Consider the following 27,267-nt stretch of genomic DNA (forward strand, 5'->3'; position numbering starts at 1 on the left):
TCTTAGCATGTTAGTACGCTAACAAGGGAGTACTAACATGCTATTCAATGCCCATTGCCTATCGTCATCAGCGTGCGTACCTGTGTCCGCTGTCACCGCCTCAGACGTTGGGCAATAGGGTCAGTGCGCATGATCCGAAGTCCCGGCTAGAGTTGAGCGAGTACCTAACTATTCATACTTGGTATACTCATAACGAGTACTGTCTAATACTCGCGTATTCGTTTCAAATAGCGTGTGCAATGCAAGTCACTGGGGAAAACTCGCAGAGTAACAAGAGTGCCACACTATTTGCTACTCGCACGAATAGTACGGCATTCGGGTTACTCGTTACATTGCGAGTTTTTCCCCATTGACTTGCATTGCACACACTATTTGGAACGAAAACGCTAGTATTAGACAGTACTCGTTATGAGAATAGCAAGTACAAATAGTTAGGTACTCGCTCAACTCTAGTCCCGATATGGCGCCCCTGCGGTTTCAGGTGCCACACGGTACTGCACCTCATCTAGGGTGCTGTATTCATCTCGGATACGGAGGAGGTCATCGTCGGTAAAACCACCACAAGCTACCAAAACACACAGTTTAGTTCCCTCTCACCGGGACTGGGCTAGGGTAGAGACTTGGGGGGCGGCCATCACTAATGTAGTGGACCCCCTGCTCACTAGTTCAGGAACCCAAGGGGGAGGAGCTGGACACGGGAAGTAAGGCGACACACACACACACAGCCATTCAGTCAGTCGTCAGATAGTGACGGACAGGGAACAAGTGAGACGCAGGAGGACACGGTCGCTGAGGAGAGAGCTACGATATAGCTCCCTCAGGACCGGGCGCACAGAGAACAGGGTGTGGTGCCCTAGGCTGGTGAGCACTGCATATCCCACCTGCAGAATCCGACGGGCAGAAGAGTTCAAGTCTTCTGGCCCACACCAACTGCCCGGGGCACAGCAGCATTTAGAGCCAGGAGTCGTGACACAATAGTGGCACCAATAGCGGTCTCGCGCTGCCTATCATACGGGACAGGAACAGAGTTAAATCCAAAGACTCAGGTCCCAGCGTAGATTCAAGCTGCCGGGACTCATACCACACCGCGCAGGGAGGAAGGACTCACAGAGAAACCCACCGGTTCTGACCTCTGACCTATTCGGGATTGGCTGGAGCCCATAACAGCGGGGATCGGCAGTCCAAAGGCAGCGACATATCAGTGAATAAAGAACTTTGATTGCAACCCCTGTGTCGCTCCCTTTCTTCACCGCCTCCAACACTACGCTCCTTTAATTGAGTGGTCTACTACTTCCAACATCCTCCCTGGGGCTTGAGCTCTGCCTGTGGAGAGCTATACCATTCGAGCTGCGTTATTATCCGACCCAGAGAGGACCTCCCGCAGCAGCGGCTAAGACTTGGCCGCACACCTCAGGTGGTGTCACGAATAACTACAACCCCTGTCCTCATCATTCCCCCATTTATTGACACGCCGGGGTCACGGAACCGGGCCTGGCCGCTGTGACAACCCGAATCGACACCGGCCCGGTGTGAGTAACCCTTGGGACCCTGTGGGCGTGTCACCAGCCCTTCCGGTCATGCGCACTAGACATCTCTGAAGCCAGGATGTGTACACCAGGCTTCATAGTGCGCATGAGCGGAAGTGCCGGGACTTCTGATCATGGCCACTCACCCTTAGGGTACTTTCACACTTGCATTTTTTTCCTTCCGTCACAATCCGCCCTTTTGGAAAACAGCGGAGTCCGTTAATGGATTCCGCTGTTTTCCATAGACTTGTATGGATCACGGATTGTGCCAAAAGTACCTGCGTTGCTTCCGCTGACCGACGCTGTGCTGCGTCCACTGGGCGGAAGGAACGCAGCATGTAACGTTTTTTGAGTGGCGGAATCCTATATTTTTCACTGCGCATGCTCATCTTTTTTTTTTTTAAAAAAAAATCACAGAAACTTTATTTTGTCTCTCGGTGGCCGAAGGTTCAGCCGGCATGTGAGAGCGCTTAGCTGAGGGCCCGGCCGCCGGCATGTGAGAGCTCTCAACTGATCGCCCGGCAGCCGGCATGTGAGAGCGCTCAGCTGAGCGCCTGGCAGCCGGCATGTGAGAGCGCTCAGCTGAGTGCCCGGCAGCCGGCATGTGAGAGCTCTCAACTGATCGCCCGGCAGCCGGCATGTGAGAGCGCTCAGCTGATCGCCCGGCCGCCGGCATGTGAGAGCGCTCAGCTGAGTGCCCGGCAGCCGGCATGTGAGAGCTCTCAGCTGAGCGCCCGGCCGCCGGCATGTGAGAGCTCTCAGCTGAGCGCCCGGCCGCCGGCATGTGAGAGCGCTCAGCTGAGTGCCCGGCAGCCGGCATGTGAGAGCTCTCAGCTGAGCACCCGGCCGCCGGCATGTGAGAGCTCTCAGCTGATCGCCCGGCAGCCGGCATGTGAGAGCGCTCAGCTGATCGCCCGGCAGCCGGCATGTGAGAGCGCTCAGCTGATCGCCCGGCAGCCGGCATGTGAGAGCGCTCAGCTGAGCGCCCGGCAGCCGGGTGATTAGCTGATCGTTCACAATAGTCTGCTGCCAGTAAAACTGTAAAGAAGAAAAAATAAATAAATTAATAAAAAATTAAAAAAAAGCTTTCCGTTGTTTTGTATGATCCGTTGTGCCATTATATGCAACGCATCCGTTGCATCCGTCACACAACGCAATGCAACGGATGCCGTTCAACGCAAGTGTGAAACTAGCCTAAGTCTGGCGTTCAGAAGCGGTGACAACGGACACAGGTACGCGCGTCACCGCCGGTGACGCAGGGCAATGGGCACTGAATAGCTAAGAGGGTGGACTAGCCAAGGGAACAGCTAATGCCCTTGTGACTAGTGCTCTCAATCATTAGCATATCATAAAGGATCTTTAGAAATACTTTTTCTAAAGATCCCTTTATCTATGCTATTGTATACAGGGACTGCTAGGCAGGGATTAGTAATATGAACCCAGAACTGCTTGTGGTTCTGGGTGCATATTGCACCTGACAGGTTCCCTTTAACCTTTTTTTTCGGCGTTTCTGTGGTGTCCTTTTTGCTTTTGTTTTCTGGACATTTTTTAGCTACTTTCAGTAAGCGAGCGTTTGTATTTTCCCAGCAAAAACACTAACAAAATTCTCAGATGTCCGGGCATCTCTGGAGCCATCCTTTTGACTTGTATTGAATTGTATAAAGCGTTTGCAGAGCGGAGGACGCCTGGAGAAGGCGCAGGGCACTTCTTAGTGACTTTGGAAAATTGAAGCCGATAAAAGTCGCTCAATAAACTGAACAAAGGAACAGTAAATCGTTTTCCCACTGAAATTATAAGCAGAGCAGCTCAAAAGTGTCAGAAAAAGACTCAGTGTGAACAAAGCCTTAGGCTGACACCACCATGGTCCTGCCACGGTCCCGCCATGGTCCTGCCACGGTCCCGCCATGGTCCTGCCACGGTCCTGCCACGGTCCCGCCATGGTCCTGCCACGGTCCCGCCATGGTCCTGCCATGGCAGCAGTCACGTGTCGTGAGAGGCAAAACTGTGCTTTCCACATCGGGGTATAAGGAGGGGGGTGTTATAAAGGGTTACCAAAAACCGCAGCAAAAGTACAGCTACGTATGGAGCGGCATGGACAGTCCTGAGCTGCATATACAGGTCTGCTGGTTGCTATTGGAAACAGCCAACTTTCTACATTACAGTGGGAGCATAGGTGGCTTTCCCACACATTATGAAGGCAAGTTAATTTTTTTTAAATGTAAACCTAGTCCAAAAGTGAAAAACTATCAATTAAAACCGCAAAATGCTTCCTGTTCCCCAAAATACATAAAATCCCTAACGAGCATGCGCAATACACAGCAGTATATAAAAGGTGGGGGAAAAAACTACAACTCCCAGAGTGCTTCGCGCACTGGATTCGTACTGAGGCTGCGCAGTTTCTTATTACAGAAACTACACTTCCCAGCAACACCCGGTGTTACGTGCGCCTGCGCAGTGTGAAGTTTGGGCGGGGCTACGTGTCAGTGTCGGGCTCTTGCTGCCCCTGCACAGCGCGCTCCGCCGGTTCTGGGACAACATGGCGTTGAAAAGGATTCAGAAGGTGAGACGTACAGTCTATGAGGGAAGGAGACCGTATCACACACGGCGAAACAAACCGGGAAGGATTTTTTTCCCTTCGGTGGGCAGGGTGGCTTCTGTTCTGCAGAGGGAAACGTAGAGCGTTGCTTTGGCGTGATGCCGGGAGGGAGGTGATGGGGGAGGTCACCGCATAGAGGGTCTCGGCGGAGCCAAGGGCAGCGCGGAACCTTTGCCAAATAGTGATCCCGTGGTGGAGAAACTGCGCATGCGGCAAGCCTGTCAACATTCGCTCGTTCCTCGAGAACACTGAAGTCGCGCCTGCGCACTGCTGCAACCGGGCGCTTTCTTCCTTACTGCGCATGCTCGTAGGAGGTGGCTGAAGAATGCTGTTAGTACGCATGCTCCGAGAGTGACAGCTGCGCTGGGCCCTCCCCCTCTTTCTCTCTTGTATGCCTTGCCAAATAGTGATCCTTGGGCAGCTGCTGGGGACAGACCTTAAATGGGAAGAGGGGACAGCGAGGTGTTAAAAGAAAGGGGGGCGGGGGCGGCTGCAGGCGTCATGGCAGATCTGAGGGCAGCCGCCTGCTCAGTGCTGGAATAGAAGCTGACCTTATCTGTGGCTGATAGAGGGAAGGATGTGTCAGCAAGAAGCTGCATTTCCTGGTGTGAAACCTGCACATGACAGAATAAACTGTAAATGCTCCCCCCACTATCCACAGTGGTACGAACCGGCGTACTGGTGATGTCATGTGACTGTATCGTCCAATGGCTGCTGTGTCGTTATGTATGGGGGCGGCACATTGGACACCGCCACCCGAAACCGTGCCGGGCCCTAGCCACTTATTATACTGAGGAGTTTATTTTAATTTTTACGGCTTTCGTTTTTTTAGGAAGACCCCAATAAACAATCAGGAAAGGGTCCCGCAAATATTAGAGCGGCATTCAAGGGGTTCGGCACCACATGTATTGGGAGAGCGATGGTCAATAGAAATATAATAATCTAATTAACAATATAATATTAATTTATATAGCGCTATTCCACAGCACTTTACATACATTGGCAACACCGTCCTCTTTGGGGCTCAGAATCTAGAGTCCTTATCTGACACATCCGGGTGTGAGGGTGGAACAGCAGCAGCACCACCAATCCCCCCTCCATACACCCAGACCAGGACCAACCCCCTCAATACACCCGGGCGTGAAGGTGGAACGGCAGCAGCACCGACTCATCAATACACCCGGGTGTAAGGGCGGAACGGCACCAGGACTGACACCCCCCCCCCCCCCTTCCCGACCCTCAATACACCTGGGTGTGAGGGTGGAACGGCAGCAGCACCGACCCCTCAATACACCCAGAGCAGGACCGACCCCTTCAGTACACCCGGGTGTGAGGACAAAACGGCAGCAGCAAATACACCTTGGTGTGAGGGCAGAATGGCAGCAGCACCAACCCACCCCCCCCCCCCTCTACCTCAATACAACCGGACGTGGGGACGGAACGGCAGCAGAACCGACCCCCTCAATAAACTTGGGCGGGTGCGAGGTTAGAATGGCAGCAGCACCGACCCCCCCCCCCCCCCAATACGCCCGGATGTGAGGACGGAATGGCAGCGGCACTGACCCCCTCAATATACTTGGGAACTTGGGGGGCGGGTGCGAGGTCAGAATGGCACCAGCATTGACCCCTCCTCAATATACCCGGATGTGAGGGCAGAATGGCAGGAGCACCGATTTACCCCCCCCCCATATACTTGGGTGCGAGGACGGAACGGCAGCAGCACTGACCCCCTCAATACACTTGGGCGGGTGTGAGGGCAGAACAGTAGCAGCACCGAACACCCCCGCCCACAGACAGTTGAATGAATATAGAATGTCAGCAGTACAGACCCCTCAGAGACAGCCATGTGTGAGGGTGGAACGGCAGCAGCACCGACCCCCTCACATACATCCGATTATTGGTATCTACACACAGACGGGTTAGGATCTTATTTATTTTTTAGGGTTGTCAAAATTTAACATGCTCCTTTTTTGTGAGGTTTTCTTTTCCTGACACATTTCTCTCTGCAGCCATTTGTTTGGAGAGGTTTCCATTAGAATCTGCTTTAAAAAAGTGACACTTTCATTCCCCCCCCGGTGTTTATCAAAACCTATTTAGGTAGTGAAAAAAAACCCCTCATGGGAAGAGAAATATGGATTTCTCTAAATCAGACCAGACTTGCATGACTTTCTGAGGAGGATTTTGATGATGACCCGATACAAAAAAAACCCCAAAACTGCCGCTACCCCAGAATTTTATTTTTAACTAGAAGGTGGCCGGATTCTAACAAATCGGGTAGTGTACAATGGGTATGTAGGTTAGCAGAGTGAATAATAAGGTAATGAATGGACTGGATGGGTTAGGGTGTAATTTAGTATTCTTATAATTGTTTATTGGTTTTAAAATGACAAACAGAAGGAACAGTTTTAATAGATGAGTAATGTTTAATGATGTCCATGGCTTGTAATGAAAGAAGGCCATGAACAGTGTAAAGTTAAGTAAAAATATGCTGATGCTGTGATGTGACCCAATGCTGGTATGTGCCCCCATCGTGGTGCAGCCACCATCCTGACATGTGCCCCCATCCTGCGGGGTAAGGGCGCTTTCGCACTTGCGTTCAGCGCAATCCGCCGCTATGGAGAATAGCGCAGTCCGATAACGCACTGCGCTATTCTCCATAGACTTGTATTGACGACATACTGTAACGCAAGTGTCTGCGTTGCATCCGCTGGACGACGTTGCGTCGTTATTTTGACGCAGCATCGGGCGGAGGGAAGGCTGCATGTAGCGTTTTTTGGGTCGTTAAAATAACGCACATTGATAGATTCCGTTGGAATCCGCCAAGGTGTCTAATGATTGTCTATGGTGGCGGATTCCGCCGCTATGCGCTAAGTGGCGGAATCCGCTGACAAATTCCGTCACGTTCTACTGAGCATGCTCAGCAGGTCCAGCAGAACGATTTAAAACAGTTTTAAATCATTCCTGGTCTCTCTCCCCCCTCTCTCATACTCACCGATCACGGGCGCAGCGCTGCATGGCTGTCACAAAGCTCCGGCGGCTTTTCCTCTTTTGAAAATGCCGACCACTCATTATTCAATCTCGTATTTCCTGCTTCCCCCGCCCACCGGCGCCTATTATTGGTTGCAGTCAGACACGCCCCCACGCTAAGTGACAGCTGTCTCACTGCAACCAGTCACAGCCGCCGGTGGGCGGGTCTATATAATGCAGTAAAATAAATAATTTTAAAAAAATGACGTGCGGTCCCCCCAATTTTGACACCAGCCAAGATAAAGCAACATGGCCGAAGGCTGGTTTTCTCAGCATGGGGAGCCCCCCAGCCTAACGATACCAGACAGCAGCCACCCAGAATTGCCGCATCCATTAGATGCGACAGTCCCGGGACTCTACCCGGCTCATCCCGAATTGCCCTGGTGCGGTGGCAATTGAGGTAATAAGGAGTTAATGGCAGTAGCCCATAGCTGCCACTAAGTCCTAGGTTAATCATGGCAGACGTCTCCCCGAGATACCTTCCATGATTAACCTGTAAGTTAAAGAAAATAAACACACACACCCGAAAAAATCCTTTATTTGGAATAAAAGACAAAAAAAAAACCTCTTTCACCACTACCCCTCCAGGTCCGACGTAATCCACAGAGGTCCCACGACGATTTTAGCTCTGCTACATGAAGCTGACAGGAGCGGCAGTAGAACACGACCGCTCTCTATCAGCTCCACGCAGCAACTGAAGTGAGCCGAGCAATCAGCTGTGCCCTCATTCAGGTGACCCGCGGACACAGCTCTCGGGTGGAGGACTGCAGCTGTGGTTGCGGGTCACCTGAGTGACGGCACAGCTGATCGCGCTGCTCACTGCAGTCACTTGGGGGATTTGCGGTTCTCTCCCTCTCTCCCCTCTCTCCCCAAAAGCAAAACGGAGCTGAGCGGGGAAGTTTCGGGCGTTGTCCTGTCGGCCCGAAATTCGGGCTCTTCAGTTAGGCTCCTTGGACACATTGCCAGGGTAAATATCGGGTAACTAAGCAAAGCACTTTGCTTAGTTACCCAATATCTACCTTTGTTGCCAGCGTACACCGCTTAGCGCTGGATCCTTGCACCCGTAGCCAGGGTAAATATCGGGTAACTAAGCAAAGCGCTTTGCTTAGTAACCCAATGTGTACCCTGGTTACGTATACAGGAAGCCTTAGCTGAGCCGTTGGTCGCAGGCTCTTTAGCGCACGCGGTGTGGTGACGGTTGTCACTGTAATGACGTCATTTTGGAGCAAGACAGACAGAATAAGGCAATTATATATACATTTTATTAATTCCTGGTATTTTCTTCATTTTTGGAGGCATTTCTTGAAGTGCTTTTTACCAGTCGTATTTTTTGGGGAGTATTTTTGTCATTTTAGAGCCTTTTATTAAACCCATTAGAGTAATGAATAATCTGCTTGTTTAATCTGAGGCTGAAACATTCAAAAAGACGCTCTGCTCTTATTGCTTTTGTTTTAGCTTTCCCATTGATTTGCATTGTAAATTATCGAGCATCTTCCTAGCGGAAGACGTTTGAAGAATGGACATGTTACTTTTAAACACTTGGCATTATTGAAAGCTTGAAGTGTTTAAGGCTCTGTGCCTACGTTGCTTTTTGTGCTTCTTTTCTGCACACAAAAAAAGCGCTGTACCCCTGCCACCACTGCTGGGTCTCCTGCTGGTGTCAAAGCCGGGACCCGGCTCTCTGTCCTCGGAGCGGTCACCGTGCCGCTCCCAGCAGTGTAAACCCCCTGAATGCTGCAATCAGTGCAGTCACAGCATTCAGGGGGTAGGGAGAGGACTCGCTTACCTTGGCAATCTGGTCCCTGTAATGCGATCACAGGGACCCAATTGCTGCCATGGTAACCCTGGGTCGTCACTAAGACGACCCTGGGTTACTGAGCTACGGAGAGCCTCACACACCATGTTGTATGCATGGTGTGTGAGGCGGAGTGCTGCAATATAATCCACTGTAGTGATAAAGCATTGCAGGGGATTATAGAAATGCAGAAACAATTGACTCGCTGCTTCTTTTTTCAGCAACAAAATCTGCAAGGGAAAAAAGAAGCTGCGTGTGCACAGCAAGTCACGATTCTCATAGACTTTGCTAGGATGTTTTTTCCTTGTTTTAAAAAAGCAAGCAAAAACATGTGGAAAAAACACCACCTGGGCACATAGCCTAAAAAGCCTGAACTAATCACCAACTTGTCGTTTTTACCTATAAATGAATAGGATGATTCTTTTGAGCATCTTCTGATTGCTTTTCCAGACTTTTTTTTTTTTTTGCAATGGCACCACTTGGACAAAATAAATAGAAAAAGACGCAGTGTGAATTTAGCTTAATAGGCTGACTCGTGAAGAGCGCTCCATGCTGTGTACTCTATTAGGACCTCTGGACATCATGGGGTCGGCACCCAGCGTGTGGCTCCAACCTCCCCCCCCCATTATAAACCGCACGGTACAAACTGGTGGACTAGGGCTATGTGCGCACTAGAAAAGTGATTTTTCTCAAGAAAATTTCTTGAGAAACTTCTGGGAGTTGAAGATTACCGCACCTGCGGTAAAAAACCGCACCAAAACTGCAGGAAAAACGCATGCGGTTTTGCTGCGGTTTTCCCGCAAGTTGGTCCGTGCGTTTTTTTTATGCTGAACTGTAATAAATAATATAGATAATAGATAGACAGATAATGGATAGAGGGAAAGATGGATAGATAGATGAGAAAGACCTATATAATGTCCCACCACCCTGCATATTCTAAGCTGGCACCCTTTAGTGACTTTCATGTGGCATTAAAGGGTGCCTAGCTTTGTATTTAGCCAAAAAATAAATAAATAAAAAAAAAATGACGTGAGGTCCCCCCATCTTTTGTAGCCAGCTAGGGTAAAGCAGACTGCTGCAGCCTGCAGAACTCATCTGGCAGCTTCACCTTGGCTGGTAATCCAAAACAGAGGGCATCCCATGCTGTTATTTTACATTAAATAAATAATTTAAAACAAAAAACGTGGGGTCCCCCCCCATATTGGATCACCAGCCAAGGTAAAGCGGACAGCTGGGGTCTGATATTCTCAGACTAGGGAGGTCCACTGTTATTGGACACTCCCCAGCCTAAAAATAGCAGGCCGCAGCCGCCCCTGAAGTGGCGCATCCATTAGACGTGCCAATCCTGGCGCTTCGCCCCAACTCATCCCGTTACCCTGGTGCGGTGACAAACTGGGTAATATATGGGGTTGATGCCAGATGTGTAATGTCACCTGGCATCAGGCCCTGGGGTTAGTGATGTCACGCGTCTATCAAATACCTGACATTACCAACCCAGTCAGTAAGAAATAAAAAATAGACAACAAAAAAAGTTTTATTTGAAAAAACACTCCCCACATTCCCTTGTTCACCAATTTATTGACAAGAACAATCAAATCCGGGTCTGGCGTAATCCAATAAGGGGGGGGTCCCACGACGATTCGTACCATAGTCACTGTCCCAGTAAGTGAAGAACAGAAGGTTCCCCATTGGCTGGGAGAGTAATGCAGTGACCTGAGCTAACATCAATAGGTCAACCCATGTCACTGCAGGGGATGCCGAGCGCTGACTTCAGGAGGTTAGCTGAGATGATTACCTGCGGTGATGATCTCCTGCAGTCCTGCCATCAGCGCTGTCACTGCCTTCTATGCCCACCCCGTTGTCAGCAGTATCGCGAGAGCCCGTGACGTCACCGCTAGTGTGACAGTCTCGGGCCACTCGCGAGACGGGCAAAGACAGCGGTGACGTCAGGAGGAAGGAGGTCGTCACAGCAGGTAATGATCTCATCTCACCTCCTGACAGAAGCACCCGTTATCCCCGCGGCTGCACGCACTGCTGTGTCAGTGTCTGCTAGCGCTGCAGCGTGACAAGCTGCTGACACTGCGGGCAGTCACTGACACACTGCAGGGCGGGCAGCCGCGGGGCCGGAGCGGGACACAGACTGCACGGGCACCTGGAGGTCACACGGAAGTGCTTCTGTGCGGCGTCTAGGGAGTGTGATCTGTGTGTGTTTACTCTGCTCCGCTTCCTCTTCTGTCATAATGACATCACTTCCTGCAAAACCGCAGGCAGCGATGTACATTACCGCAGGTAAATCGTGGCTACACCGGGGGTATACCGCGCATCATTTGCTACCTGCGGTATACCCCCGGAATTTCGCGATTACATTACAGTGAATGGAGTAAAATACCGGGGATATACGGCAGCTACCTGCGGAAAATAATGGACATGCTCGTTTTCTCAAGAAAATCTTCACAAAGAATTTTCTTGAGAAACAAACGCAGTGTGTGCACAGCTACTTTTTTTTTTTCCCATAGGTTTTGCTGGGAAATGTCTGCAGAAAGATTTCAAACATTTCTCAAGAAATTTCCGCAGCAAATCCGCGGGTAAATCCGCGGCTAAAAACACCTAGTGCTTACAGGGCCGAAGGCTATGTGCGCACGTGTGCCTCTGCACCGCACACAAAAGGTCCGCTTCAGAGTGCAGCTGAAAAGCTCCGTTCTGAAGCGCCTGGTGTCTGCAGAATTCGTGCGCTCTGCATGCTGACTCTCCCTATAGACAGCATGCAAAGCGCAGGAAAGAAGTGACATGTCACTACTCAGAACGCACGCTTCGGGCAGCAGCCGAATCGCTGCGTTCTAATACGCCACGTGCGCACGTCTCATGCACAATCTCCATAGACTGTGCTGGGGACGCAGGACGCATGCAGTTACGCTGCGGTGCAGAACGCAGCGTAACTGCATGCAATATGCACATGTGCGCACATAGCCTTAAAGTGAACCTGTCACATACTCATTTGTTGGGTGGTCCAGTCCGATGGGCGTTGCTGCTCTTGATCCAGCGCTTCCCCTGTCCTTGCGATGGCTGTCCTCCATCCTTCTTGGTGTGGATGACGCATCCTACTTCATCCACACTGTCCTCCGTTGCGCTTCTGTGCACTCGCACTTCTCTTTGCCCTGCTGAGGGCAGATCAAAGTACTGTAATGCGCAGGCGCGAGAAGAGGTCAAAGACCGCATGCGCACTACAATACTTTGCTCTGCCCTCAGCATGGCAGAGAGGAGAGTGCAATGGAGGGCACTTGTCTGATGATGTATGCATCATCCACACAAAGCAAGAAGGAGGATGGCAATCACAAGGATAGAGGAAGCGCCGGCCGAGACCAGCAGCACCTATTGGAACGTATTGATCCGCCCCGCAGGTGAGTAGGTGACAAGTTCCTTTTTAGACGTCCTTTTATCACATGAACAGCCATTTATCTGGTAGTCTGCTGTGTAAGGGTATGTACACACTGCCGTTTTTATTTCTTCAACAAAAAACGCACCCTCTGGCAGAGAAACGCACCCTCTGGCAGAGAAACGCACCCTCTGGCAGAGAAACGCACCCTCTGGCAGAGAAACGCACCTCTGTTTGAAGTGCATCGAAAAAACACATGCGTTTTTGCCCGTGCGTTATTTCACTATAGTCAATGGTTCTTGCTCGCTCATCACTTAGGATGTCTCAAGAGCAGGAACATTTTAAAGGGACGCTGTCTGCACAGGATGATTGCACAAACCAAATATAGGTGCTCGGTGCTTCATACAGGCATTTAGGTGCACGGTCCCACCTACTTGTTTTCCCTCTTGCTTGATTGGCATCTAGGAAAGGGTGGAGATGGGTAGAAAACAAGTAGGTGGAACGGTGCACCTAAATATTTGGCTGCCGTGATGCACACAGCGCCTGTATTTGGTTTGCACAATCATATTGGGCTGACAGTCCCTTTTAAATCCCTGGTGATCACCCTTATCCCAGAAAGGTCAGGCGCTTGCCAGGCTTGTAACCCTGGACCCCTTCCCAGACATTCGGTTGATTACCCTCATGAGTGATGGCTGTAGTATTGACAGCAAATACCATCAATGCCATTACTATATATTTTTGCCCCATATTGTATGCTCACGATCTGTCATTCATCATTGCTCCCAAATTCTCAGCACACTGGCAGACCACTACTGCTGGCCCTATTCACACCCCAGCTGACACTTCCTTCAGATACAGAGTGGCAAACATTTCACACTGTAGAGAGAAAAACCTCCCAAAAAGTAATGAGTTGTGTATATTTTTTGTGGTTGGCCCAGTGTCCTGCAAGGAAATAAATAAAGCTGAGTTATTTTATCCCTGTAAGGGCCAACCCGTCAGTTTTGGCCTTGGTTAGCTGAATAAGGGACATATAGATGCCTATGGATAAATTCAGTTTACTATTAGTGATAAGTGAGCACTACCATGCTCGGGTGCTCGGTACTAGTAACTAGTCAAGAGTGAGCACTACCATGCTCGGGTGCTCGGTACTCGTAACTAGTGATGAGCGGACACTACCAGGCTCGGGTGCTCGGTACTCGTAACTAGTGATGAGCGGGCACTACCATGCTCGGGTGCTCTGTACTCTTAACTAGTGATGAGTGGGCACTGCCATGCTCGGGTGCTCAGTACTCGTAACTAGTGATGAGCGGGCACTACCATGCTCGGGTGCTCGGTACTCATAACTAGTGATGAGCGGGCACTACCATGCTCGGGTGCTCGGTACTAGTAACTAGTGATGAGCGGGCACTACCATGCTCAGTACTTGTAACTAGTGATGAGCGGGCACTACCATGCTCGGGTGCTCGGTACTCATAACTAGTGATGAGCGGGCACTACCATGCTCGGGTGCTCGGTACTAGTAACTAGTGATGAGCGGGCACTACCATGCTCAGTACTCGTAACTAGTGATGAGCGGGCACTACCATGCTCGGGTGCTCGGTACTCATAACTAGTGATGAGCGGGCACTACCATGCTCGGGTGCTCGGTACTAGTAACTAGTGATGAGCGGGCACTACCATGCTCAGTACTTGTAACTAGTGATGAGCGGACACTACCATGCTCGGGTGCTTGGTACTCGTAACTAGTGATGAGCGAGCACTACCATGCTCGGGTGCTCGGTACTCGTATCTAGTGATGAGCGAGCACTACCATGCTCGGGTGCTCGGTACTCGTAACTAGTGATGAGCGGGCACTACCATGCTCAGTACTTGTAACTAGTGATGAGCGGGCACTACCATGCTCGGGTGCTTGGTACTAGTAACTAGTGATGAGCGGGCACTACCATGCTCGGGTGCTCAGTACTCGTAACTAGTGATGAGCGAGCACTACCATGCTCGGGTGCTCGGTACTCGTAACTAGTGATGAGCGGGCACTACCATGCTCGGGTGCTCAGTACTCGTAACTAGTGATGAGCGGGCACTACCATGCTCGGGTGCTTGGTACTTGAAACGAGCAAGTTGGATGCTAAAGATAAATGCATGCCTTCCCCATTGACTTCCATTATACCTGGTACAGGAGTCGAGCCTGTCCGACTGCTCGTTACAAGGACCGAGCACCTGATCATGGCAGTGGTCACTCACTACTAGTCACTAATGATGAGTGAGCGTGCTCGCTACTTTTCGGTGCTCCATTGGGATGCTCGGGTACTTGCGGAGCTCAGCAGAGTATTGCGGCTACTCTGATGTTTCGTCCATAAAACAATGAACCCCACGCACAGCCGTGCTTCACTGCACGATGTGTGCCGGCACCCCAGGGAGAGGCTTCCACAGTCTGAGTGACTCTCACTGGGGTGTAAGACTGTTTTCGGATGTAGTCTGTCAAACCACCCCCTCCCCAGAGATGATCTGCCCTGTCATTGCCTTCAATTACACTCATTCCACGAGTCTAGTAACGAGCACCCGAGCAATTCCGTCCTCACCCTTCACTTCTAGTCACTATTCTAAATTTGGGTGTAATGGATATGTGCGTTTGGTCGCACATTTCTTGGGGAATGTTCACACTGAGCTGTTCTAAATCCTTCTCAAGAGCTTGGAAGTTTCTGCTCCAAAAACTCAGCAAAAAAAAAAACTTGGTGTGATCACACGCTCCTCCTTTTTTTTTTTTTTTTCCCCGGTGTTCAAGAAATGTTCAATTTGTTGGGTGAAAAAACACTTAAGGAGCTCCTCCTCCTTCTCCTAGCGTTTGTTTTTTTTTGTTTTTTTTTATTGTTTCAAATTAAACAGCGCTGTTTTGTATTCCTTGCACAGCCCTTGGTTTCACATTGTTGGACATGGGTGCTATGTATCCTTATTTTATGCATGTTTTATCATGTCTGAGTAGTCGGTCACCTATCTAATTTGCATATGTTCTGCCTTGGGGGGGGGGGGTTGGTGGGTTGTCAGCAGTCGCTCTGACTGCAGATTTGGCGAATCCTCACACCATGCGCACAGTGTACACAGTCAAGATTCTCTGGGAGCGGGCGGTCATGTGACCGCAAGTATGCGATTTACATATATTTGGTCACGTGCTGATTAAGCGGTTGCAGACTTGCTGAATACAGGTGACGTGAGCGATGACGGACACGTCTGGTCAGAATGTGGCAAATCGCTTACTTGTGGTCTCCTCAATGCGTGCGACGTCATGATTCATAAAACCGCAGTCGGCCCCTGCAGATCTGAAGCCCAACCCTTGACAACCCCTTTAGGCCATGTGCGCACGCTGCGGATTTTACTTCGGATTTTACCGCGGATTTGCTGCAGAAAATGTTTCTGCAGACATTTCCCAGCAAAACCTATGGGTATTAAAAAAAGCTGTGTGCACACTGCTTTTTTTTTTTTTTTTTTTTTTTTATACCTGCAAATTTACCCACGGAATTAATGAACATGTCACTTTTTTTCCCGCAGGTACCTGTGGTTTTTGCCATAGATAATGGTAAAAATCTGCATGGACCAACCTCCGGAAAATCCGCACCAAACCGCGGAAAAACCGCATGCAGATTTCGTTGCGGTTTTGGTGCGTTTTTTTTACGGCAGGTGCGGGATTCTTTCAGAGGGTCCGGATTTTCCTTAAGAAAAAGTCACTTTCTAGTGCGCACATGGCCTTAAACTCTTGGACCCCAATTCATCAGGACCGGTGCTGGTCACGTTACTCTAGACTAGGTGTGCTGCAGTCAGAGGTGCTAGATTCATTATAAGGTGCACGCCTCTTAGGGCTCATGTGCACATGTGCGTATTGCATGCATTTATGCTGTGTATTGCACTGCAGTGTAAATGCATGCGTCTTGCGTCCCCTACACAATCTATGTAGATTGTGCATGACACGTGCACACGTTGCTTTTATGAACGCAGCGATTTGGGTGCTAAAATTTTGACCCAAATCCGTGCGTTCATAAAATGAGCATGTCACTTATTCCGTGCGCTATGGATGCAGCTCCCACTGTCTATGGTGGGGGCGGCAGCCAGAGCGCATGAAATCGGCTTTTTCCTACAAAAAAACTGCATCCATTATGCAGTCTTTTTGCAGCGATTTGACGCGCACATGTGCTGTCAAATCGCTGCAGAATAATCATCAGTTACGTGCGCATGAGCCCTTAGGCTGCTTTCACACATCAGTTTTTGGCATCAGGCACGATCCAGGGAAAAAACTGATGCGACGGATCCGGCGAAAAAAACGTATCAGTTGTATTAGCTTTTTCCATCAGTTCCTTCAGTTTTTTGACGGATCCGTTGTGTTACTGAGCATGCTCAGTTAAAAAAAAACAGATCCAGCAGCCGTATCGGGTTTTTTTTTTTTTTTTGCCGCATTATGCCGGATCCGGCGTCCATAGGCTTCCATTGATCCGGCGCAATACGTTTTTTTGCCGGAGACAAAAAAAAAAACGTTTCTCCTCAGCGTTCCATCCGGCCTCCAGACAAGCAAATTTTGCCGAATCCGACGAAAGCTGGATGGAACGCAAGGCAATTCGGCACAATCCGGCGCTAAGAGAGGTCCATGGGGGGAAAAAATGGATCCGGCGGCAATAGATGCCGGATCCGCTTTTCAGGTTTTTTCTGGATTGTGCCTGATGGCAAAAAAACTGATGTGTGAAAGCAGCCTAAGTGAATAATCGGGTAAGGCGGGAAGTGGCGTGTTCCTCCGGTGCTCCTCCTTTATGGGGTGTCTATGCCCCATCCCAGCTCTGCTCACTGTCAGAACGGAGCGATAATGGCCTGAAAGCCTCGTTTTGTGCAAAAGAATTGTGAGTTCTCAAAGCTTTTTACACCAGAATTCTGTCACAAACGGGGGGCCTTGGCATTTTAGGAGAGGGTTTTTTTCTGAAATGTTGTTTGCAGCCATATGACCGGACAGGGCCCAGTAGAGAGGAGCAGATCGCTTTGCACAGCCCCTGTCCAGGTGATTGCTCTCTGGCCGTGGAGAGGCGCTGCACTAATTTCCTGACCTTCCAGGTTTCTTGGTGCGGTGTTTGAGTCGCCGGCCTGGTGTGTCGTCATCATGCGGGCAACAACAGCACGCAGCAACCACAGCCGGTTAGCAGTGACCTGGACTGGGTTTGTGCGAAGTGATCCTCTGATCTCTACTGCCTGGCTTGGAGCGGATTCCGACAGAATCCACTTGAAGAAGGCCCCTAAACCTGATGTAAACAAACTTCAGCGAGCACATAGATCTGAGCAGATTTAGGTTGTGCAGTGGCCTGTACCTGAAAGTAAGGCCAGAGTCACACTTGCTAGTAAGGCTGCTTTCACACATCTGGTTTTTGCTGAGCGGCACAATCTGGCGCTTTGCAGAAAAAACGCAACCTTTTTTTTTTGCCGCCAGTTGCGTTTTTTCCGCATAGACTTTCATTAGTGCCGTATTGTGCCGCATGGCCTTGCGTTCGGTCCAGTTTTTGCTGCATATTTAGCCCATGCGGCGGCCGGATGGAACGTTGCCTGGCACTTTTTTTTTTTTGTCCGGCGGGAAAAAAACGCATCCGGCCGATGCGGAGCTTTTTCCAATGCATGCCTACGGATGCCGGATGCGGCGCGATGCGGCAAAAACCACATCCGGCCGCCGCATGCAGTTTATTGCACTGCACATGCTCAGTAGCGTGCCGCAACCGGCAAAAACCGGACGGGCCGCATGTAAAAACTTATGCAAAAGATGCGGGTTTTTCGCCGCATCCGTTGCATAGGTTTTAGAGCCAGATTTAGCCGCACTGCAAAAACCAAAGGTGTGAAAGCAGCCTAAGGCTATGTCCGCACGTTGCTTTTTACCTGCTTTTTTGCTGCTTTTTCAACTGCAGCGTTTCATGCCGAAATGGATGTGTTCTGCTTTTCAAGCAAAGTCTATGGGAATTTGGGTTTCTTGAGCCCACTATGCAGTTCAAACTGCGCCTTTTCCTGGCAGAAATTTGGGCAAAAACTCTGCTTTGCAGTTCAAAACGCAAATGGCAAAAACAATTGACATGTTGCTTCTTTGAAAAGCTGAGTTTTTGACCAAAGTTCTGCAACAAAAAGGCAGCATTTTGAACTGCATAGTGCGGACAAGAAACCCAAATTCCCATAGACTTTGCTTGAAAAGCAGAACACAACCATTTCGGCATTAAACGCTGCATTTGAAAAAGCAGCAAAAAAGCAGGTAAAAAGCAACGTGGACACATAGCCCTACTCGCGCGAGTCTCGCATCGCCACACATCCTCCTGACAGGAGCGGGTCGGTTGCATGTATCTCTATGCAGCTGAGATGCTCCCCTCCGGAGAGTGTGCGGCCGTGCCGGGTGATGCGAGACTCGCACGAGTTACTAGCAAGTGTGACTCCGGCCTAAGGGCCAAAGTAGTTCCAAGAGCAAGAGGCTGCATTAAGATGGCCGTGCACAAGACTGGTGTCGGCTGAACGCTCGCTCTGCAGGCGGCTATCTCTCCTGCTTCCCCCTTAGCGCTCGGCTGCTCTGGCGGCGGCTTATCTCCCCTGAAATTTGGCGTTTGTTCCCACAGTCTGATCCATTTTGTTTCTCCCAACATGCTTTGTCAGGGGACAGTCCGGAGGCTCATACACATCACATCGTTGGCCGGTCCTGCCGATTTCTCCAGATTCTGCTGACTGTCGTGCATTGTGTATGGGGCATTATATATGTGTTGCTTGTAATACAGTTCAAAGTATACAGACCTGTATTGTCTTCCTTCCACCGCACTTGGTTACACACTGATGGGTTGTGTACCTTTATTATTTTATGTACATGTTTTAATATCCCAGTAAAACCACTGTAAAGGGAATCTGTCAGCAGGATTTCACCCCCCCAAACTAGTTATATTCTCATGTAGCTCTTTCAAAGATAATTCCAGCAATAGCGTTACATATCCAGTCCGTTCTCCATTGCTAAGAAATCAACTTTGAATTGATATGCAAATGAGTCTGAAGAGCTACTTGTAGGTCTGAAACCTCCGTCACTCCAGCTCTATTCCCCGCTTAGCGCCATCTCCTCCTGCTTGACCGACAGCCCCTGAGCTGTGTCCTCAGATAAAGGAGCGTCAGTTGAGAAGGAGGAGGTAGGGAATAGCGCTGGGGTGACCAAGGCTTGAGATCTACCATGGTCCATCAGCCTCATTTGCATTTGGATTTATCTTTGAAAGAGCTACATGAGCATACAGGTAGCAGAGGGGTCAGGGAATCACAGACAGGGAGGAGAAGGTCCAGGGTACAGTCCGGCCCCTGTGCACCCAAATCTAACACAGAAAACTTCAAATGCTAATTAAAGGACAAAAGCAAAGAGTATTTTATCTCCAAAAGTATCAATTTAATCTGGATTTCTGCAGTTACAGCCAGGTCTTTACATTACAAAACCCTGCTGACCGCTTCAATGTAACCCACCCGCCAGCCAGAAGACAAAACATAGCCTTCAAGACATGTGGTCATACAGAGGTCACGTTCCTCCCTACCCGTCCTTGTCCAAAACACTGTTCCCGATTCATCACTGCCGTTTTTCCTTTTTTCTGGAGTAATTTCTTCCTAAATTGGCAGCTTTAGTATTTCCACCTTATTCTCTGTACCTCATTTTAACTTTTTTTTTGTTTTTCTTTCTGTTTTAGGCTCCATGCGCACACTGCAGTTTTTGTTTTTGATGCGTTTTGAGTGCCGTTTTAGTTGTTTTGTTCCCAAAAACTGCATGTGACGCGCCCACGTGGCCTCAGGGCTACTCGTCACCGGGTTAGTGATATTTGAGATTGATGTGAATGGCCTGTCCCGGCTCCATGGCCCCGTCTGTGTCAATAAAAGGGTGCAAGGTGACCGGTATAGAGGGGATGATGGGGGGGTTTTGCTGTGCAGCGCTACCTATGGTATGCGGCCAATGATCGGCCACCGCTGCCAGATGTTGCTCTCCTCTGGGGCTGTTGGTAACGCAGCTCAGATGGTCCCGCTCCCCACAGGCAGACCTAGGCTCCCAGGGAGGATGATGGTGGGAGATAGTAGCGACCATTGGGGCTGGAGCGCGGGGTGCCGGCAATAACTGGACGACACCAGGACTGCGGACAAAGTTCTTTTACTCGCTGTCAGTTCGTCAAATTTGGAGTGCTGGTTTCCGCCGTGATGGGCCCCAGCCGTCCCGGATGATTCAGAGGCCACCACCGCTGTTGTGAAACTGAGACCTTCCTTCCTTGCGCTCTGTAGTGTGGATCCCCGTGGCGTGAAGCTACTTGGGGACCCCAGTGTACTTGGGTTTAGTTCCCGTCCTGTCCGCAGAGAGTGCGAATCAGATGTTGAGCCGACCGTGGTCTTGAATCCTGACTCTAGATGCTGCTGTGCCCCGGGACCTTTGTGGTGGGCAATGGGACGTTAAATTCCACTTCCCTGCAGATTCTGATGGGGCAACGGGGAGTGTACGCTACCTTAGGGGTCTGCACCCTGACTGCGCCGGTCCCGAAGGGGCTGTTGGGCTTACCCCTCGGCTACCATGTTGCTCCTCTGTCTCTCCAGCTCACCCAGTAAACTCCTGCTTCTTCCAGTCTGTCCGGTAAGGAAACTCTGAAGCACTCTCCTTAGCAGCCGAGTCCCTGGATGTTATGGTACTCTTGTCCCTCTCCCTCCAAGGAGCTCTCCAGCACTCTCCTTGGCTGGTCTTTCTGGGGAAGCTCCAAAGCACTCTCCCCAGTGACCATCTTGTTCCAGTTCAGACTGTTCTGAGGTAAAAGTCTGTGTGTTCTCTAACTTCCCTCATGCTGCCCCCACCTTCCTGATGACGCGCTGGTGCTGGGGAAGTCCCGTTGCTATGGGGACCACCTCCAGCCCAGTTCCAGTGGGAAAGCACCAGAGCTATGTGTGTTGTGTAAGTGAACACCAGGAATTAACCTTTTCCTTACCCGGGATGAGAACTGCACCTTAAGTCAGATGCAATACCCTGTGACGACTGAAGCCTCAGGGGCGCCACACGTCTTACCTTCTCCCAGCAAAGTCTGTGGAATTCTAAAGTGTTGTGCGTATGTTGCTTTTTTTTTTTTTAATTTTTTTGCTACCAGTTTTGTCCTGACAAAAAAACCTGCAGCCTGTCAATTCTTTGTCCATTTTTGTCCTTTCATTAGCCCTTCCAGCCATTCATTTCAGTTATTGAAAAAAATGCATGGGGCATAAATGCTGCGAACACCCATGCATTTTTTGGCCCAGGGTGCATTTGTTGTCCAAAATGTGCAGTTTTGTTAACTTTTCTGCAGCGTGCATATGGAGCCTAAGGCTACTTTCACACATCAGTTTTTTGCCATCAGGTTCAATCCGGAAAAAAACGGGTAAAACGGATCCGGTACCGCATCCGTTTTTTCCCCATAGACTTGCATTGTACCGGATGGCTTTGCGTTGCATCCGTTTTTTTCCGGATGCGGCAAAATTAGTTAAAGCGGCGGCCGGAGGCAACGTAGCTTGCAACGTTTTTTTGTCCGGCAAAAAAAACGCATCGCGCCGAATCCGGCGCGATACGGCGTGTTTTACAATAGAAGCCTATGGACGCCGGATCCGGCGTAATGCGGTAAAAAACGGATGCGGCCGCCGGATCCGTTTTTCTAAACTGAGCATGCTCCAATGTAATTAACAAAACGGATCCAGCCAAAAAACGGACGAAAAGGATGCAAAAACGGATGCAAACCGTATCCACCGGATCCGTTTTTTAACGGATCCGGCATAACGGATCCGTTAAAAAACGGATCCGGTGGATACGGTTTTCACTTTTTTTTCAGGATCCGTTGGATCAGGAAAAAAAAGGACTGTGCCTGAATACAGAAAACTGATGTGTGAAAGTAGCCTAAGGCTGACGCCACATGGTCATTAATGCGAGTGAATCGCATAACACTCGGCTCCTGCTCTGCTGGAGGGTATGCCAAGTGTCATACGATTGTCATGTCATTTTCCTGTTTGGTACACTTTTCATTTTCTTGCTAACTTTATTCCATGGGCCGATTTTATGGCGATACCAAGTTTATGCAATTTTATTAATCTTTTATTTTTGTGCGTAAGATATCAAAATCGGAGTACTGGAGTTGTGCACTCTGCTCTTGATGAAGGCGCGTGCTGGAGTCACACACTCCTTACCCATAAAGAAGCGCGCGTTCTCTGCATGAATCTAGAGCATCTGATGAGTGGTGTGCGCCTCTGTGCGCTATCTCTGCATAAATCTGGAGCGTCTGAGTGGTGTGCGCCACCTCTGCATGAATCTAAAGCAGGGGTCTCAAACACGCGGCCCGCGGGCCGCATGCGGCCCCTCAGGGTAGTTCGTGCGGCCCCCAGGCCTGTGCCCCTGGTCACTATCGCGGCAGGTGCAGGGGCCGCAGCCACTGTCTGCGCTTTATATCAGATGAATGTGTTGCTGGCGCTCCACTCTCGCGCCGGCAATAAAATCATCTCACATAAATCACTGACAGTGACACTGCAGCTGCCGCGATAGTGACCAGGGGCAGGTGAGAAGAATGGTGTGTGTGTGTGTGTGTGTGTGTGTGTGTATGTATGTTGGACGTTAACCCCTTAGCGACCTATGACGTACTGGTTACGTTATGGCTCCCTGGTACTTAAGGACCCATGACATGCCCAGTACGTCATGGCAAAATCGCGGCCCGATGGCTGCAAATACCTTAGATTCGGAGAGGAGGGGACCTCAGGAAGGGTGGTGTCTCCTCCCCGGACCTACGGAGGCTGTGATTGGCTGAGCGGCGTTCGTCAGCCAATCACAGCAACTAATGTTTCAGCCATTGAAAATCGCTGAAACATTGAAATCCAGCCAAGATCAGGGCAGCTATAGCCCTGTCATTGGCTGGAGCTGGGTGACCTGTGTTTCACCCGCCCCCAGCTCTGATTGGAGAGACCGGCCTTGTGACCAGTCTCTCCAATCACTGTGTATCTGGGGCCAGAGACCGCTCCCCTCAGCTTCACTCCGGCGTCTGTGTGGAAGGTGAGGGGAGCTGCTGACCCATTACTACAGGATGGGGACAAAGTGCGCACATTACTATGAGATTGGGATAAGGCTGGGGACATTACTATAGGATTGGGACATTACAAGGATGGGCACAATACTATTGGATGGGGGACATTATTACTATAGTATGGGGACATTAGGATAGGGACTAGGATGGGCACATTACTATAGGATAGGGGACTAGGATGGGCACATTATGGGCACATTACTATAGGATAGGGACTAGGATGGGCACATGACTATAGGATAGGGACAAGGCTGGGGATATTACTATAGGATGGGGACAAGGTGGGCACAGTACTATAGGATGGGGACATTACTACAGGATGGGGACATTACTGTAGGATAGGGACATTACTACAAGGGGACAAGGATGGGAAACATTACTATAGAATAGGGATAATGCTGGGGACATTACTATAGGGTGGGGACAAGGTTGGCACATTACTAAAGGATGGGCACATTACTATAGAATGGGGACTGTATTATAGGATGGGGACATTGCTACAAGGGGACAAGGATGGGGAACATTACTATAAGATGGGGGACATTACTATAGGATGGGGACAAGGATGGGGAACTTTATTTTAGGATGGGGACAAGGATGAGCACATTACTGTGGAATGGGGACTAGGATGGGGCACATAACTACAAGGGGACAAGGATGGGCACATTACTGTGGGATGGGGCACAATACTACAAGGGGACAAGGATGGGCACGTTACAACAATATGGGGAACATTACTAAAAGATGTTGGTCAAAATTTCTATATAGTGCTAATTGTAAGACTATTAGTTACAAGAAAGGGATAAAATGTAAAAAAAAAAAAAAAAGGTTTATATTTAAACAAAGAATGTGCACGTTTGCTATAATGAACAAGTGAAAATGTTGAAAATCAGTGATCCCAAGGTGTGTAAAAAAAAAAAAAAAAAAAAAATGTGTGTGTGTGTGTATGTATATATATATATATATATATATATATATATATATATATATATATATATATATATATATATATATATATATATATATATATATATATATATATATATATATTACATTATATATGGTACCAATAAAAATGTCACTTTTTCCTGCAAAGAATGCGGCCCACACACCCAGCCGAGTTTGAGACCCCTGATCTAAAGCGTCTGATGAGTGGTGTGCGCTATCTCTGCATGAATCTGGAGCGTCTGATGAGTGGTGTACGCCTCTCTGCGCTATCTCCGCATGAATCTGAAGCATCTGATGAGTGGTGTGCACCTCTCTGCGCGTTCTCTGCATGAATCCGGCGCGTCTGATGAGTGGTGTGCGCCTCTGTGCGCTACCTCTGCATGAATCTGGAGCGTCTGATGAGTGGTGTGCGCCTCTGTGCGCGTTCTCTGCATGAATCTGAAGCGTCTGATGAGTGGTGTGCGCCTCTCTGCGCGTTCTCTGCATGAATCCGGTGCGTCTGATGAGTGGTGTGCGCCTCTGTGCGCTACCTCTGCATGAATCTGAAGCGTCTGATGAGTGGTGTGCGCCTCTGTGCGCTATCTCTGCATGAATCTAAAGCGTCTGATGAGTGGTGTGCGCCTCTGTGCGCTATCTCTGCATGAATCTAGAGCGTCTGATGAGTGGTGTGCGCCTCTGTGCGCGTTCTCTGCATGAATCTGAAGCGTCTGATGAGTGGTGTGCGCCTCTGTGCGCGTTCTCTGCATGAATCTGGAGCGTCTGATGAGTGGTGTGCGCCTCTGTGCGCTATCTCTGCATGAATCTGGAGCGTCTGATGAGCGGTGTGCGCCTCTGTGCGCTATCTCTGCATGAATCTGAAGCGTCTGATGAGTGGTGTGCGCCTCTGTACGCGTTCTCTGCATGAATCTGAAGCGTCTGATGAGTGGTGTGCGCCTCTGTGCGCTATCTCTGCATGAATCCGGAGCGTCTGATGAGTTGTGTGCGCCTCTGTGCGCTACCTCTGCATGAATCTGGAGCGTCTGATGAGTGGTGTTCGCCTCTGTGCGCGTTCTCTGCATGAATCCGGAGCGTCTGATGAGTGGTGTGCGCCTCTGTGCGCTATCTCTGCATGAATCTGAAGCGTCTGATGAGTGGTGTGCGCCTCTGTGCGCTATCTCTGCATGAATCCGGAGCGTCTGATGAGTGGTGTGCGCCTCTGTGCGCTATCTCTGCATGAATCCGGAGCGTCTGATGAGTGGTGTGCGCCTCTGTGCGCGTTCTCTGCATGAATCCGGAGCGTCTGATGAGTGGTGTGCGCCTCTGTGCGCGTTCTCTGCATGAATCCGGAGCGTCTGATGAGTGGTGTGCGCCTCTGTGCGCGTTCTCTGCATGAATCTGGAGCGTCTGATGAGTGGTGTGCGCCTTTGTGCGCGTTCTCTGCATGAATCCGGCGCGTCTGATGAGTGGTGTGCGCCTCTGCGCTGCCCCTGGGATCTCACTGCAGTCATGTCCTGGAGTGAGCTTTATTGTAGGGGACGCCAGAGCTCCTCATGACTTACATGAGCTGTGGTCTCCATTCCCCCCCCCCCCCCCCCCCCGTCCCATTTCCACCCATTTTTGTCGGAGAAAACTGTTGTGAACGCCAAACGTCAGTGTTGGGAGTTTTCAAAGCTGTTACTCCAGAATTCCTGAATTGCATCTTTGGTTGGAAAAATAAATCTATTTATTTATTTCTTTATTTATTTATATTAATATTTTTTTTTTACATTTACTTTTAACCACTTTCCGACAAAAGCTGTGGGTTTTTTTTTCTGTTTAACCCCTTAGGCTGCTTTCACACATCCGGTTTTTGCTGAGCGGCACAATACGGCGCTTTGCAGAAAAAAACGCAACCGTTTTTTTTGCCGCCAGTTGCGTTTTTTTCTGCATAGCGCTCGCATTAGCGCATGGCCTTGCATCCGTTTTTCTCCGGATGCGGCATATTTAGCCCATGCGGCGGCTGGATGTAACGTTGCCTGGGACGGTTTTTTGTGCGGCGCGATTTACAATGCAAGCCTATGGACGCTGGATGCGGTTTTTTTGCACTGCGCATGCTCAGTATCAAGCCGCATGCGTCAAAAAACGGACAGGCCGCATGGAAAAACGTATGCAACGGATCCATTTTTTTCGCCGCATCTGTTGCATAGGTTTTTGAGCCGGATTGAGCCGCACTGCAAAAACCGGATGTGTGAAAGCAGCGTTAACGACCGCGGGCAGTAATATTACATTCTAACGGTCATAATGTTACCGCCCGCGGTCTTCCGCCGGCAGCATGCAGCGATCGGCGCACATCTCGGCCGATTTTTACAGCTGAGATGTATGCCTGCTAGGCACGAGCAGAATCGTTATCTTCTGCCCGTACCGTTTAACCCCTTAAATGGCGCTGTCAATATGTGACAGCGCCATTTATAAGGGCATCGGCAGTAAACATTTACTCACCGGCCGATACCGGAAGTCACGTGACGTGATCACATGACTTCCGGTGGTTTTCATGGTAGCGCAGGGTCATGTGATGACTCCTATAGCTCACATGATTTACTGTTTCACCCGGCCGAGAGCTGGGTGAGCCATGAAATGAGCATATCTGCTGTTTACAGCTGTGTAGCTGTGATCAGCACAGATATGGCAGACCGATCGGATTGTTGATCCTTATAGCCCCCTAGGGGGACTAGTAAAATAAAAAAAAAAGTTTTAAAAAATTAAAAGAAAATAAAAAAAACAAAGTTCAAATCACCCCCCTTTCGCCCCACTGAAAATTAAAGGGTTAAGAAAAAATATATATATATATATATATATATACACACATTTGGTATAGCCGTGTTCAGAAATGCCCGATCTATCAAAATATAAAATAAATTAATCTGATCTGTAAACGGCGTAGCGGCAAAAAAATCCAAACGCCAAAATTACGT

The 27,267-nt window shown here is 49.6% G+C and overlaps 1 long non-coding RNA gene across 1 annotated transcript in view; it reads left to right on the forward strand.

Moving 5' to 3' along the window:
- Nucleotides 1–3,981: 3,981 nt before the first annotated feature.
- LOC142301909 (uncharacterized) overlaps nucleotides 3,982–27,267 on the forward strand; it is a 29,851-nt gene continuing 6,565 nt past the window's right edge. Inside the window, exon 1 of the long non-coding RNA XR_012752909.1 lies at nucleotides 3,982–4,086. This is a non-coding gene — a long non-coding RNA (uncharacterized LOC142301909). The remainder of the gene's footprint in view (nucleotides 4,087–27,267) is intronic.

The sequence above is a fragment of the Anomaloglossus baeobatrachus genome, chromosome 4, assembly GCF_048569485.1.
Source record: "Anomaloglossus baeobatrachus isolate aAnoBae1 chromosome 4, aAnoBae1.hap1, whole genome shotgun sequence".
Taxonomy (NCBI): domain Eukaryota; kingdom Metazoa; phylum Chordata; class Amphibia; order Anura; family Aromobatidae; genus Anomaloglossus; species Anomaloglossus baeobatrachus.